Source organism: Hyla sarda, unplaced genomic scaffold (genome assembly GCF_029499605.1).
Source record: "Hyla sarda isolate aHylSar1 unplaced genomic scaffold, aHylSar1.hap1 scaffold_1092, whole genome shotgun sequence".
NCBI lineage: Eukaryota > Metazoa > Chordata > Amphibia > Anura > Hylidae > Hyla > Hyla sarda.
In genome coordinates this window covers 1-13,264 of record NW_026607712.1, presented here as the reverse complement: position 1 = coordinate 13,264, position 13,264 = coordinate 1, and the positions used below count along the sequence as shown (strand labels likewise).

The following is a 13,264-nucleotide window of genomic DNA, read 5'->3' as shown; positions in this document are numbered from 1 at the left end:
GAAGCATTTGTCTTTGCCTTTGCAATACCACAGAAGCAATGCATGGTCAATGTACAGCAATGACACACCTGTGTGAACAGCCAGGAGACCCCCCCCCCCCCCATGTTATGTTACATAGTTACATAGTTAGTACGGTCGAAAAAAGACATATGTCCATCAAGTTCAACCAGGGAATTAAGGGGTAGGGGTGTGGCGCGATATTGGGGAAGGGATGAGATTTTATATTTCTTCATAAGCATTAATCTTATTTTGTCAATTAGGAACATTCAGCACCCACCCGCTATCAAGGCAGCTGCCTATCATGTCATGCCCTACCTGCACAGGTGTGCTGGCTACTCAAATGATCCAATTAAGGAGGCCATTTAGTCAGCAGCAGCAGAAGTCCTGTGCCTGGACGCTCCAACAGCGGCCAGACACAAGCAGAAGCAGAAGCAGCAGAAGCAGCAGCAGCACCACCTTTTGTTTTTTGGCTGCAGCAGCAGCAAGGCCCACAGGGCTGGCTAGCTGGCTAGCCAGCAAGCAGGTAGCAATGAAAGTAGGAATCTTTCTTTTTAACCCTGTAAGGGGGTGGTGCACTGTACCCGAAGATACTGCCATATCGGGTCAATGCATAGGGCGACGGAAGCAAGCTTCGAAATCGGCCCCCGTTCTCAAAAATCCATTTAATATATGGTCCCCAGATAGGGGACGTATCAGATATTAAACTGATAAGAACAGATACTACACTTGATCTTAGCCAAAAGGCCGAGAAGCGATAACCGTGAAAGGGGCGGGCCCAACAAGGTGCCCTTCATGGGCACTATCACTGCTTGCTGTCAGGGAGGCTGCCAGACAATTTTCCATGCACACTCTGGGCTGGGGGGCAGTCAACCACCAGTACACACAGCAGAACCTAAACCCATACCATTATTGCTAAGCAGCAAGACAGGGGCCCATTGCACTCCCACGGGGCCTTTTTAAATGCAATCCATAACCCGGATTTGCCAGGAACCCTTCTTACTCCTCCTACTTGCATGTGACACTGGGCTTAGGATCTGCATAGGAAACACACACACAAGCACACACCTACCTTTGTTGCTTGCAGATGCCTCCTTGGCTGTCCCCAAACGGTATCAAACCAACACCCACGGGAAGCTGTAAGCATAGAGGACATGCCTGCACCCCATTGGACTTACCTGTGTGGGTTAAACCCGGGTTATTTGACAACCTATGGCGGTGATGGTTCTGCTCAGGCAGAGCAGTGCTGATGCTCCTCATAAAGCTGTCGCTGCTGTGAAGGTTCTAGGTGACATCACAAATCCCTATGGTTACATACACAACAAAGCTGGGTTGTTGTTGTTTACACTCTGCAAGGCCTGTGGAAGTGAGTGACATCATAGCACTGTAGTTCTGAGGGTTCTAGATGGATGCAACAATCTCCTGTTGCTTCTATGAAGGCCATAATAGACGACATCACCAAACAGCTCCATAGTCACATACACAGCAAAGGAGAGATGTTGTTTACACCTAGTGATGTCAGTGGTATTGAGTGACATCACAGCACAGTGCTAAGGCTCCTGGGCCTGGACACAGCAGCGGCTGCAATATCTCAACGGAGAATACGTTTATATATATGTGTGTGTGTGCGCGTATATATATATATATATATATATATATATATATATATATATATATATATTTCTCCGCCGAAATCACTTTTAAACCCATTTCCACCTTTTTTTCCCTTCTCTTCCTCTTACTTTTTTTTCACGTTTTTTAACGTTTTTCTCCTTTTCGCCTATTTTCTGGGCGTATTATTCTTCTTTTTCTTCTTTTTTTTCGTCTAATGCATACCCCATCAGTGCAGCAATGCTTATTCAATACCGCCAGCAGATGGAGACACTGGGGGATAATTTTCTAAGGATTTATACTGATTTTTCCTGTCTGAATTTGTCGCACAGAAAGTTGCAGGCCAAATATGTGTGACATTTCTGCGACTTTAGCTTCTAGAGCATTTTTACAACATTATACATAGGTGCTGAATACATAAAAAGCGACTGTTCAGCGACAGACAAGTCGCATCGGCTGAAAGTAGGCCAGAATGTCAGTCCATGTTGGAGCAGGTTTAGATACAGTCTAAAGTATAGATCTCAAAGTCTGTGCACAGAATTTAGCAAGGGCCTCGCACCTTCTGATGCATCAGGTAGGTGCACAATAGCATAGCCTAACCCTCTGTACTTTGGTCTATATTGATGCGGGACATAGACAGCCAGCTGATGACCAATCCATTAGTGCAATGGATGGCTGGAAGCATTTGTCTTTGCCTTTGCAATACCACAGAAGCAATGCATGGTCAATGTACAGCAATGACACACCTGTGTGAACAGCCAGGAGACCCCCCCCCCCCCCATGTTATGTTACATAGTTACATAGTTAGTACGGTCGAAAAAAGACATATGTCCATCAAGTTCAACCAGGGAATTAAGGGGTAGGGGTGTGGCGCGATATTGGGGAAGGGATGAGATTTTATATTTCTTCATAAGCATTAATCTTATTTTGTCAATTAGGAACATTCAGCACCCACCCGCTATCAAGGCAGCTGCCTATCATGTCATGCCCTACCTGCACAGGTGTGCTGGCTACTCAAATGATCCAATTAAGGAGGCCATTTAGTCAGCAGCAGCAGAAGTCCTGTGCCTGGACGCTCCAACAGCGGCCAGACACAAGCAGAAGCAGAAGCAGCAGAAGCAGCAGCAGCACCACCTTTTGTTTTTTGGCTGCAGCAGCAGCAAGGCCCACAGGGCTGGCTAGCTGGCTAGCCAGCAAGCAGGTAGCAATGAAAGTAGGAATCTTTCTTTTTAACCCTGTAAGGGGGTGGTGCACTGTACCCGAAGATACTGCCATATCGGGTCAATGCATAGGGCGACGGAAGCAAGCTTCGAAATCGGCCCCCGTTCTCAAAAATCCATTTAATATATGGTCCCCAGATAGGGGACGTATCAGATATTAAACTGATAAGAACAGATACTACACTTGATCTTAGCCAAAAGGCCGAGAAGCGATAACCGTGAAAGGGGCGGGCCCAACAAGGTGCCCTTCATGGGCACTATCACTGCTTGCTGTCAGGGAGGCTGCCAGACAATTTTCCATGCACACTCTGGGCTGGGGGGCAGTCAACCACCAGTACACACAGCAGAACCTAAACCCATACCATTATTGCTAAGCAGCAAGACAGGGGCCCATTGCACTCCCACGGGGCCTTTTTAAATGCAATCCATAACCTGGATTTGCCAGGAACCCTTCTTACTCCTCCTACTTGCATGTGACACTGGGCTTAGGATCTGCATAGGAAACACACACACAAGCACACACCTACCTTTGTTGCCTGCAGATGCCTCCTTGGCTGTCCCCAAACGGTATCAAACCAACACCCACGGGAAGCTGTAAGCATAGAGGACATGCCTGCACCCCATTGGACTTACCTGTGTGGGTTAAACCCGGGTTATTTGACAACCTATGGCGGTGATGGTTCTGCTCAGGCAGAGCAGTGCTGATGCTCCTCATAAAGCTGTCGCTGCTGTGAAGGTTCTAGGTGACATCACAAATCCCTATGGTTACATACACAACAAAGCTGGGTTGTTGTTGTTTACACTCTGCAAGGCCTGTGGAAGTGAGTGACATCATAGCACTGTAGTTCTGAGGGTTCTAGATGGATGCAACAATCTCCTGTTGCTTCTATGAAGGCCATAATAGACGACATCACCAAACAGCTCCATAGTCACATACACAGCAAAGGAGAGATGTTGTTTACACCTAGTGATGTCAGTGGTATTGAGTGACATCACAGCACAGTGCTAAGGCTCCTGGGCCTGGACACAGCAGCGGCTGCAATATCTCAACGGAGAATACGTTTATATATATGTGTGTGTGTGCGCGTATATATATATATATATATATATATATATTTCTCCGCCGAAATCACTTTTAAACCCATTTCCACCTTTTTTTCCCTTCTCTTCCTCTTACTTTTTTTTCACGTTTTTTTACGTTTTTCTCCTTTTCGCCTCTTTTCTGGGCGTATTATTCTTCTTTTTCTTCTTTTTTTTCGTCTAATGCATACCCCATCAGTGCAGCAATGCTTATTCAATACCGCCAGCAGATGGAGACACTGGGGGATAATTTTCTAAGGATTTATACTGATTTTTCCTGTCTGAATTTGTCGCACAGAAAGTTGCAGGCCAAATATGTGTGACATTTCTGCGACTTTAACTTCTAGAGCATTTTTACAACATTATACATAGGTGCTGAATACATAAAAAGCGACTGTTCAGCGACAGACAAGTCGCATCGGCTGAAAGTAGGCCAGAATGTCAGTCCATGTTGGAGCAGGTTTAGATACAGTCTAAAGTATAGATCTCAAAGTCTGTGCACAGAATTTAGCAAGGGCCTCGCACCTTCTGATGCATCAGGTAGGTGCACAATAGCATAGCCTAACCCTCTGTACTTTGGTCTATATTGATGCGGGACATAGACAGCCAGCTGATGACCAATCCATTAGTGCAATGGATGGCTGGAAGCATTTGTCTTTGCCTTTGCAATACCACAGAAGCAATGCATGGTCAATGTACAGCAATGACACACCTGTGTGAACAGCCAGGAGACCCCCCCCCCCCCATGTTATGTTACATAGTTACATAGTTAGTACGGTCGAAAAAAGACATATGTCCATCAAGTTCAACCAGGGAATTAAGGGGTAGGGGTGTGGCGCGATATTGGGGAAGGGATGAGATTTTATATTTCTTCATAAGCATTAATCTTATTTTGTCAATTAGGAACATTCAGCACCCACCCGCTATCAAGGCAGCTGCCTATCATGTCATGCCCTACCTGCACAGGTGTGCTGGCTACTCAAATGATCCAATTAAGGAGGCCATTTAGTCAGCAGCAGCAGAAGTCCTGTGCCTGGACGCTCCAACAGCGGCCAGACACAAGCAGAAGCAGAAGCAGCAGCAGCACCTTTTGTTTTTTGGCTGCAGCAGCAGCAAGGCCCACAGGGCTGGCTAGCTGGCTAGCCAGCAAGCAGGTAGCAATGAAAGTAGGAATCTTTCTTTTTAACCCTGTAAGGGGGTGGTGCACTGTACCCGAAGATACTGCCATATCGGGTCAATGCATAGGGCGACGGAAGCAAGCTTCGAAATCGGCCCCCGTTCTCAAAAATCCATTTAATATATGGTCCCCAGATAGGGGACGTATCAGATATTAAACTGATAAGAACAGATACTACACTTGATCTTAGCCAAAAGGCCGAGAAGCGATAACCGTGAAAGGGGCGGGCCCAACAAGGTGCCCTTCATGGGCACTATCACTGCTTGCTGTCAGGGAGGCTGCCAAACAATTTTCCATGCACACTCTGGGCTGGGGGGCAGTCAACCACCAGTACACACAGCAGAACCTAAACCCATACCATTATTGCTAAGCAGCAAGACAGGGGCCCATTGCACTCCCACGGGGCCTTTTTAAATGCAATCCATAACCCGGATTTGCCAGGAACCCTTCTTACTCCTCCTACTTGCATGTGACACTGGGCTTAGGATCTGCATAGGAAACACACACACAAGCACACACCTACCTTTGTTGCCTGCAGATGCCTCCTTGGCTGTCCCCAAACGGTATCAAACCAACACCCACGGGAAGCTGTAAGCATAGAGGACATGCCTGCACCCCATTGGACTTACCTGTGTGGGTTAAACCCGGGTTATTTGACAACCTATGGCGGTGATGGTTCTGCTCAGGCAGAGCAGTGCTGATGCTCCTCATAAAGCTGTCGCTGCTGTGAAGGTTCTAGGTGACATCACAAATCCCTATGGTTACATACACAACAAAGCTGGGTTGTTGTTGTTTACACTCTGCAAGGCCTGTGGAAGTGAGTGACATCATAGCACTGTAGTTCTGAGGGTTCTAGATGGATGCAACAATCTCCTGTTGCTTCTATGAAGGCCATAATAGACGACATCACCAAACAGCTCCATAGTCACATACACAGCAAAGGAGAGATGTTGTTTACACCTAGTGATGTCAGTGGTATTGAGTGACATCACAGCACAGTGCTAAGGCTCCTGGGCCTGGACACAGCAGCGGCTGCAATATCTCAACGGAGAATACGTTTATATATATGTGTGTGTGTGCGCGTATATATATATATATATATATATATATATATATATATATATATATATTTCTCCGCCGAAATCACTTTTAAACCCATTTCCACCTTTTTTTCCCTTCTCTTCCTCTTACTTTTTTTTCACGTTTTTTTACGTTTTTCTCCTTTTCGCCTCTTTTCTGGGCGTATTATTCTTCTTTTTCTTCTTTTTTTTCGTCTAATGCATACCCCATCAGTGCAGCAATGCTTATTCAATACCGCCAGCAGATGGAGACACTGGGGGATAATTTTCTAAGGATTTATACTGATTTTTCCTGTCTGAATTTGTCGCACAGAAAGTTGCAGGCCAAATATGTGTGACATTTCTGCGACTTTAGCTTCTAGAGCATTTTTACAACATTATACATAGGTGCTGAATACATAAAAAGCGACTGTTCAGCGACAGACAAGTCGCATCGGCTGAAAGTAGGCCAGAATGTCAGTCCATGTTGGAGCAGGTTTAGATACAGTCTAAAGTATAGATCTCAAAGTCTGTGCACAGAATTTAGCAAGGGCCTCGCACCTTCTGATGCATCAGGTAGGTGCACAATAGCATAGCCTAACCCTCTGTACTTTGGTCTATATTGATGCGGGACATAGACAGCCAGCTGATGACCAATCCATTAGTGCAATGGATGGCTGGAAGCATTTGTCTTTGCCTTTGCAATACCACAGAAGCAATGCATGGTCAATGTACAGCAATGACACACCTGTGTGAACAGCCAGGAGACCCCCCCCCCCCCCCATGTTATGTTACATAGTTACATAGTTAGTACGGTCGAAAAAAGACATATGTCCATCAAGTTCAACCAGGGAATTAAGGGGTAGGGGTGTGGCGCGATATTGGGGAAGGGATGAGATTTTATATTTCTTCATAAGCATTAATCTTATTTTGTCAATTAGGAACATTCAGCACCCACCCGCTATCAAGGCAGCTGCCTATCATGTCATGCCCTACCTGCACAGGTGTGCTGGCTACTCAAATGATCCAATTAAGGAGGCCATTTAGTCAGCAGCAGCAGAAGTCCTGTGCCTGGACGCTCCAACAGCGGCCAGACACAAGCAGAAGCAGAAGCAGCAGAAGCAGCAGCAGCACCACCTTTTGTTTTTTGGCTGCAGCAGCAGCAAGGCCCACAGGGCTGGCTAGCTGGCTAGCCAGCAAGCAGGTAGCAATGAAAGTAGGAATCTTTCTTTTTAACCCTGTAAGGGGGTGGTGCACTGTACCCGAAGATACTGCCATATCGGGTCAATGCATAGGGCGACGGAAGCAAGCTTCGAAATCGGCCCCCGTTCTCAAAAATCCATTTAATATATGGTCCCCAGATAGGGGACGTATCAGATATTAAACTGATAAGAACAGATACTACACTTGATCTTAGCCAAAAGGCCGAGAAGCGATAACCGTGAAAGGGGCGGGCCCAACAAGGTGCCCTTCATGGGCACTATCACTGCTTGCTGTCAGGGAGGCTGCCAAACAATTTTCCATGCACACTCTGGGCTGGGGGGCAGTCAACCACCAGTACACACAGCAGAACCTAAACCCATACCATTATTGCTAAGCAGCAAGACAGGGGCCCATTGCACTCCCACGGGGCCTTTTTAAATGCAATCCATAACCCGGATTTGCCAGGAACCCTTCTTACTCCTCCTACTTGCATGTGACACTGGGCTTAGGATCTGCATAGGAAACACACACACAAGCACACACCTACCTTTGTTGCCTGCAGATGCCTCCTTGGCTGTCCCCAAACGGTATCAAACCAACACCCACGGGAAGCTGTAAGCATAGAGGACATGCCTGCACCCCATTGGACTTACCTGTGTGGGTTAAACCCGGGTTATTTGACAACCTATGGCGGTGATGGTTCTGCTCAGGCAGAGCAGTGCTGATGCTCCTCATAAAGCTGTCGCTGCTGTGAAGGTTCTAGGTGACATCACAAATCCCTATGGTTACATACACAACAAAGCTGGGTTGTTGTTTTTTACACTCTGCAAGGCCTGTGGAAGTGAGTGACATCATAGCACTGTAGTTCTGAGGGTTCTAGATGGATGCAACAATCTCCTGTTGCTTCTATGAAGGCCATAATAGACGACATCACCAAACAGCTCCATAGTCACATACACAGCAAAGGAGAGATGTTGTTTACACCTAGTGATGTCAGTGGTATTGAGTGACATCACAGCACAGTGCTAAGGCTCCTGGGCCTGGACACAGCAGCGGCTGCAATATCTCAACGGAGAATACGTTTATATATATGTGTGTGTGTGCGCGTATATATATATATATATATATATATATATATATATATATATTTCTCCGCCGAAATCACTTTTAAACCCATTTCCACCTTTTTTTCCCTTCTCTTCCTCTTACTTTTTTTTCACGTTTTTTTACGTTTTTCTCCTTTTCGCCTCTTTTCTGGGCGTATTATTCTTCTTTTTCTTCTTTTTTTTCGTCTAATGCATACCCCATCAGTGCAGCAATGCTTATTCAATACCGCCAGCAGATGGAGACACTGGGGGATAATTTTCTAAGGATTTATACTGATTTTTCCTGTCTGAATTTGTCGCACAGAAAGTTGCAGGCCAAATATGTGTGACATTTCTGCGACTTTAGCTTCTAGAGCATTTTTACAACATTATACATAGGTGCTGAATACATAAAAAGCGACTGTTCAGCGACAGACAAGTCGCATCGGCTGAAAGTAGGCCAGAATGTCAGTCCATGTTGGAGCAGGTTTAGATACAGTCTAAAGTATAGATCTCAAAGTCTGTGCACAGAATTTAGCAAGGGCCTCGCACCTTCTGATGCATCAGGTAGGTGCACAATAGCATAGCCTAACCCTCTGTACTTTGGTCTATATTGATGCGGGACATAGACAGCCAGCTGATGACCAATCCATTAGTGCAATGGATGGCTGGAAGCATTTGTCTTTGCCTTTGCAATACCACAGAAGCAATGCATGGTCAATGTACAGCAATGACACACCTGTGTGAACAGCCAGGAGACCCCCCCCCCCCCATGTTATGTTACATAGTTACATAGTTAGTACGGTCGAAAAAAGACATATGTCCATCAAGTTCAACCAGGGAATTAAGGGGTAGGGGTGTGGCGCGATATTGGGGAAGGGATGAGATTTTATATTTCTTCATAAGCATTAATCTTATTTTGTCAATTAGGAACATTCAGCACCCACCCGCTATCAAGGCAGCTGCCTATCATGTCATGCCCTACCTGCACAGGTGTGCTGGCTACTCAAATGATCCAATTAAGGAGGCCATTTAGTCAGCAGCAGCAGAAGTCCTGTGCCTGGACGCTCCAACAGCGGCCAGACACAAGCAGAAGCAGAAGCAGCAGAAGCAGCAGCAGCACCACCTTTTGTTTTTTGGCTGCAGCAGCAGCAAGGCCCACAGGGCTGGCTAGCTGGCTAGCCAGCAAGCAGGTAGCAATGAAAGTAGGAATCTTTCTTTTTAACCCTGTAAGGGGGTGGTGCACTGTACCCGAAGATACTGCCATATCGGGTCAATGCATAGGGCGACGGAAGCAAGCTTCGAAATCGGCCCCCGTTCTCAAAAATCCATTTAATATATGGTCCCCAGATAGGGGACGTATCAGATATTAAACTGATAAGAACAGATACTACACTTGATCTTAGCCAAAAGGCCGAGAAGCGATAACCGTGAAAGGGGCGGGCCCAACAAGGTGCCCTTCATGGGCACTATCACTGCTTGCTGTCAGGGAGGCTGCCAGACAATTTTCCATGCACACTCTGGGCTGGGGGGCAGTCAACCACCAGTACACACAGCAGAACCTAAACCCATACCATTATTGCTAAGCAGCAAGACAGGGGCCCATTGCACTCCCACGGGGCCTTTTTAAATGCAATCCATAACCCGGATTTGCCAGGAACCCTTCTTACTCCTCCTACTTGCATGTGACACTGGGCTTAGGATCTGCATAGGAAACACACACACAAGCACACACCTACCTTTGTTGCCTGCAGATGCCTCCTTGGCTGTCCCCAAACGGTATCAAACCAACACCCACGGGAAGCTGTAAGCATAGAGGACATGCCTGCACCCCATTGGACTTACCTGTGTGGGTTAAACCCGGGTTATTTGACAACCTATGGCGGTGATGGTTCTGCTCAGGCAGAGCAGTGCTGATGCTCCTCATAAAGCTGTCGCTGCTGTGAAGGTTCTAGGTGACATCACAAATCCCTATGGTTACATACACAACAAAGCTGGGTTGTTGTTGTTTACACTCTGCAAGGCCTGTGGAAGTGAGTGACATCATAGCACTGTAGTTCTGAGGGTTCTAGATGGATGCAACAATCTCCTGTTGCTTCTATGAAGGCCATAATAGACGACATCACCAAACAGCTCCATAGTCACATACACAGCAAAGGAGAGATGTTGTTTACACCTAGTGATGTCAGTGGTATTGAGTGACATCACAGCACAGTGCTAAGGCTCCTGGGCCTGGACACAGCAGCGGCTGCAATATCTCAACGGAGAATACGTTTATATATATGTGTGTGTGTGCGCGTAATATTATATATATATATATATATATATATATATATATATATATTTCTCCGCCGAAATCACTTTTAAACCCATTTCCACCTTTTTTTCCCTTCTCTTCCTCTTACTTTTTTTTCACGTTTTTTTTACGTTTTCTCCTTTCGCCTCTTTTCTGGGCGTATTATTCTTCTTTTTCTTCTTTTTTTTCGTCTAATGCATACCCTCATCAGTGCAGCAATGCTTATTCAATACCGCCAGCAGATGGAGACACTGGGGGATAATTTTCTAAGGATTTATACTGATTTTTCCTGTCTGAATTTGTCGCACAGAAAGTTGCAGGCCAAATATGTGTGACATTTCTGCGACTTTAGCTTCTAGAGCATTTTTACAACATTATACATAGGTGCTGAATACATAAAAAGCGACTGTTCAGCGACAGACAAGTCGCATCGGCTGAAAGTAGGCCAGAATGTCAGTCCATGTTGGAGCAGGTTTAGATACAGTCTAAAGTATAGATCTCAAAGTCTGTGCACAGAATTTAGCAAGGCCTCGCACCTTCTGATGCATCAGGTAGGTGCACAATAGCATAGCCTAACCCTCTGTACTTTGGTCTATATTGATGCGGGACATAGACAGCCAGCTGATGACCAATCCATTAGTGCAATGGATGGCTGGAAGCATTTGTCTTTGCCTTTGCAATACCACAGAAGCAATGCATGGTCAATGTACAGCAATGACACACCTGTGTGAACAGCCAGGAGACCCCCCCCCCCCCCCATGTTATGTTACATAGTTACATAGTTAGTACGGTCGAAAAAAGACATATGTCCATCAAGTTCAACCAGGGAATTAAGGGGTAGGGGGTGTGGCGCGATATTGGGGAAGGGATGAGATTTTATATTTCTTCATAAGCATTAATCTTATTTTGTCAATTAGGAACATTCAGCACCCACCCGCTATCAAGGCAGCTGCCTATCATGTCATGCCCTACCTGCACAGGTGTGCTGGCTACTCAAATGATCCAATTAAGGAGGCCATTTAGTCAGCAGCAGCAGAAGTCCTGTGCCTGGACGCTCCAACAGCGGCCAGACACAAGCAGAAGCAGAAGCAGCAGAAGCAGCAGCAGCACCACCTTTTGTTTTTTGGCTGCAGCAGCAGCAAGGCCCACAGGGCTGGCTAGCTGGCTAGCCAGCAAGCAGGTAGCAATGAAAGTAGGAATCTTTCTTTTTAACCCTGTAAGGGGGTGGTGCACTGTACCCGAAGATACTGCCATATCGGGTCAATGCATAGGGCGACGGAAGCAAGCTTCGAAATCGGCCCCCGTTCTCAAAAATCCATTTAATATATGGTCCCCAGATAGGGGACGTATCAGATATTAAACTGATAAGAACAGATACTACACTTGATCTTAGCCAAAAGGCCGAGAAGCGATAACCGTGAAAGGGGGCGGGCCCAACAAGGTGCCCTTCATGGGCACTATCACTGCTTGCTGTCAGGGAGGCTGCCAGACAATTTTCATGCACACTCTGGGCTGGGGGGCAGTCAACCACCAGTACACACAGCAGAACCTAAACCCATACCATTATTGCTAAGCAGGCAAGACAGGGGCCCATTGCACTCCCACGGGGCCTTTTTAAATGCAATCCATAACCCGGATTTGCCAGGAACCCTTCTTACTCCTCCTACTTGCATGTGACACTGGGGCTTAGGATCTGCATAGGAAACACACACACAAGCACACACCTACCTTTGTTGCCTGCAGATGCCTCCTTGGCTGTCCCCAAACGGTATCAAACCAACACCCACGGGAAGCTGTAAGCATAGAGGACATGCCTGCACCCCATTGGACTTACCTGTGTGGGTTAAACCCGGGTTATTTGACAACCTATGGCGGTGATGGTTCTGCTCAGGCAGAGCAGTGCTGATGCTCCTCATAAAGCTGTCGCTGCTGTGAAGGTTCTAGGTGACATCACAAATCCCTATGGTTACATACACAACAAAGCTGGGTTGTTGTTGTTTACACTCTGCAAGGCCTGTGGAAGTGAGTGACATCATAGCACTGTAGTTCTGAGGGTTCTAGATGGATGCAACAATCTCCTGTTGCTTCTATGAAGGCCATAATAGACGACATCACCAAACAGCTCCATAGTCACATACACAGCAAAGGAGAGATGTTGTTTACACCTAGTGATGTCAGTGGTATTGAGTGACATCACAGCACAGTGCTAAGGCTCCTGGGCCTGGACACAGCAGCGGCTGCAATATCTCAACGGAGAATACGTTTATATATATGTGTGTGTGTGCGCGTATATATATATATATATATATATATATATATATATATATATATATATATTTCTCCGCCGAAATCACTTTTAAACCCATTTCCACTTTTTTTCCCTTCTCTTCCTCTTACTTTTTTTTCACGTTGTTTTAATGTTTTTCTCCTTTTCGCCTCTTTTCTGGGCGTATTATTCTTCTTTTTCTTCTTTTTTTCGTCTAATGCATACCCCATCAGTGCAGCAATGCTTATTCAATACCGCCAGCAGATGGAGA

At 46.1% G+C, this 13,264-nt stretch overlaps 6 non-coding genes across 6 annotated transcripts; all 6 read right to left on the bottom strand.

Moving 5' to 3' along the window:
- Positions 1-565: 565 nt before the first annotated feature.
- On the bottom strand, positions 566-756 carry LOC130300653 (U2 spliceosomal RNA). Its single transcript, XR_008851492.1, has one exon. It is a non-coding gene; the product is annotated as a U2 spliceosomal RNA (small nuclear RNA).
- Positions 757-2,851: 2,095 nt separating this feature from the next.
- Positions 2,852-3,042, bottom strand: LOC130300652 (U2 spliceosomal RNA). Its single transcript, XR_008851490.1, has one exon. It is a non-coding gene; the product is annotated as a U2 spliceosomal RNA (small nuclear RNA).
- Positions 3,043-5,104: 2,062 nt separating this feature from the next.
- LOC130300698 (U2 spliceosomal RNA) lies at positions 5,105-5,295 on the bottom strand. The gene has a single exon (XR_008851535.1). It is a non-coding gene; the product is annotated as a U2 spliceosomal RNA (small nuclear RNA).
- Positions 5,296-7,389: 2,094 nt separating this feature from the next.
- Positions 7,390-7,580, bottom strand: LOC130300687 (U2 spliceosomal RNA). The gene has a single exon (XR_008851524.1). It is a non-coding gene; the product is annotated as a U2 spliceosomal RNA (small nuclear RNA).
- A 2,086-nt stretch (positions 7,581-9,666) lies between these two features.
- On the bottom strand, positions 9,667-9,857 carry LOC130300674 (U2 spliceosomal RNA). Its single transcript, XR_008851512.1, has one exon. It is a non-coding gene; the product is annotated as a U2 spliceosomal RNA (small nuclear RNA).
- A 2,092-nt stretch (positions 9,858-11,949) lies between these two features.
- Positions 11,950-12,140, bottom strand: LOC130300663 (U2 spliceosomal RNA). The gene has a single exon (XR_008851501.1). It is a non-coding gene; the product is annotated as a U2 spliceosomal RNA (small nuclear RNA).
- Positions 12,141-13,264: the final 1,124 nt, after the last annotated feature.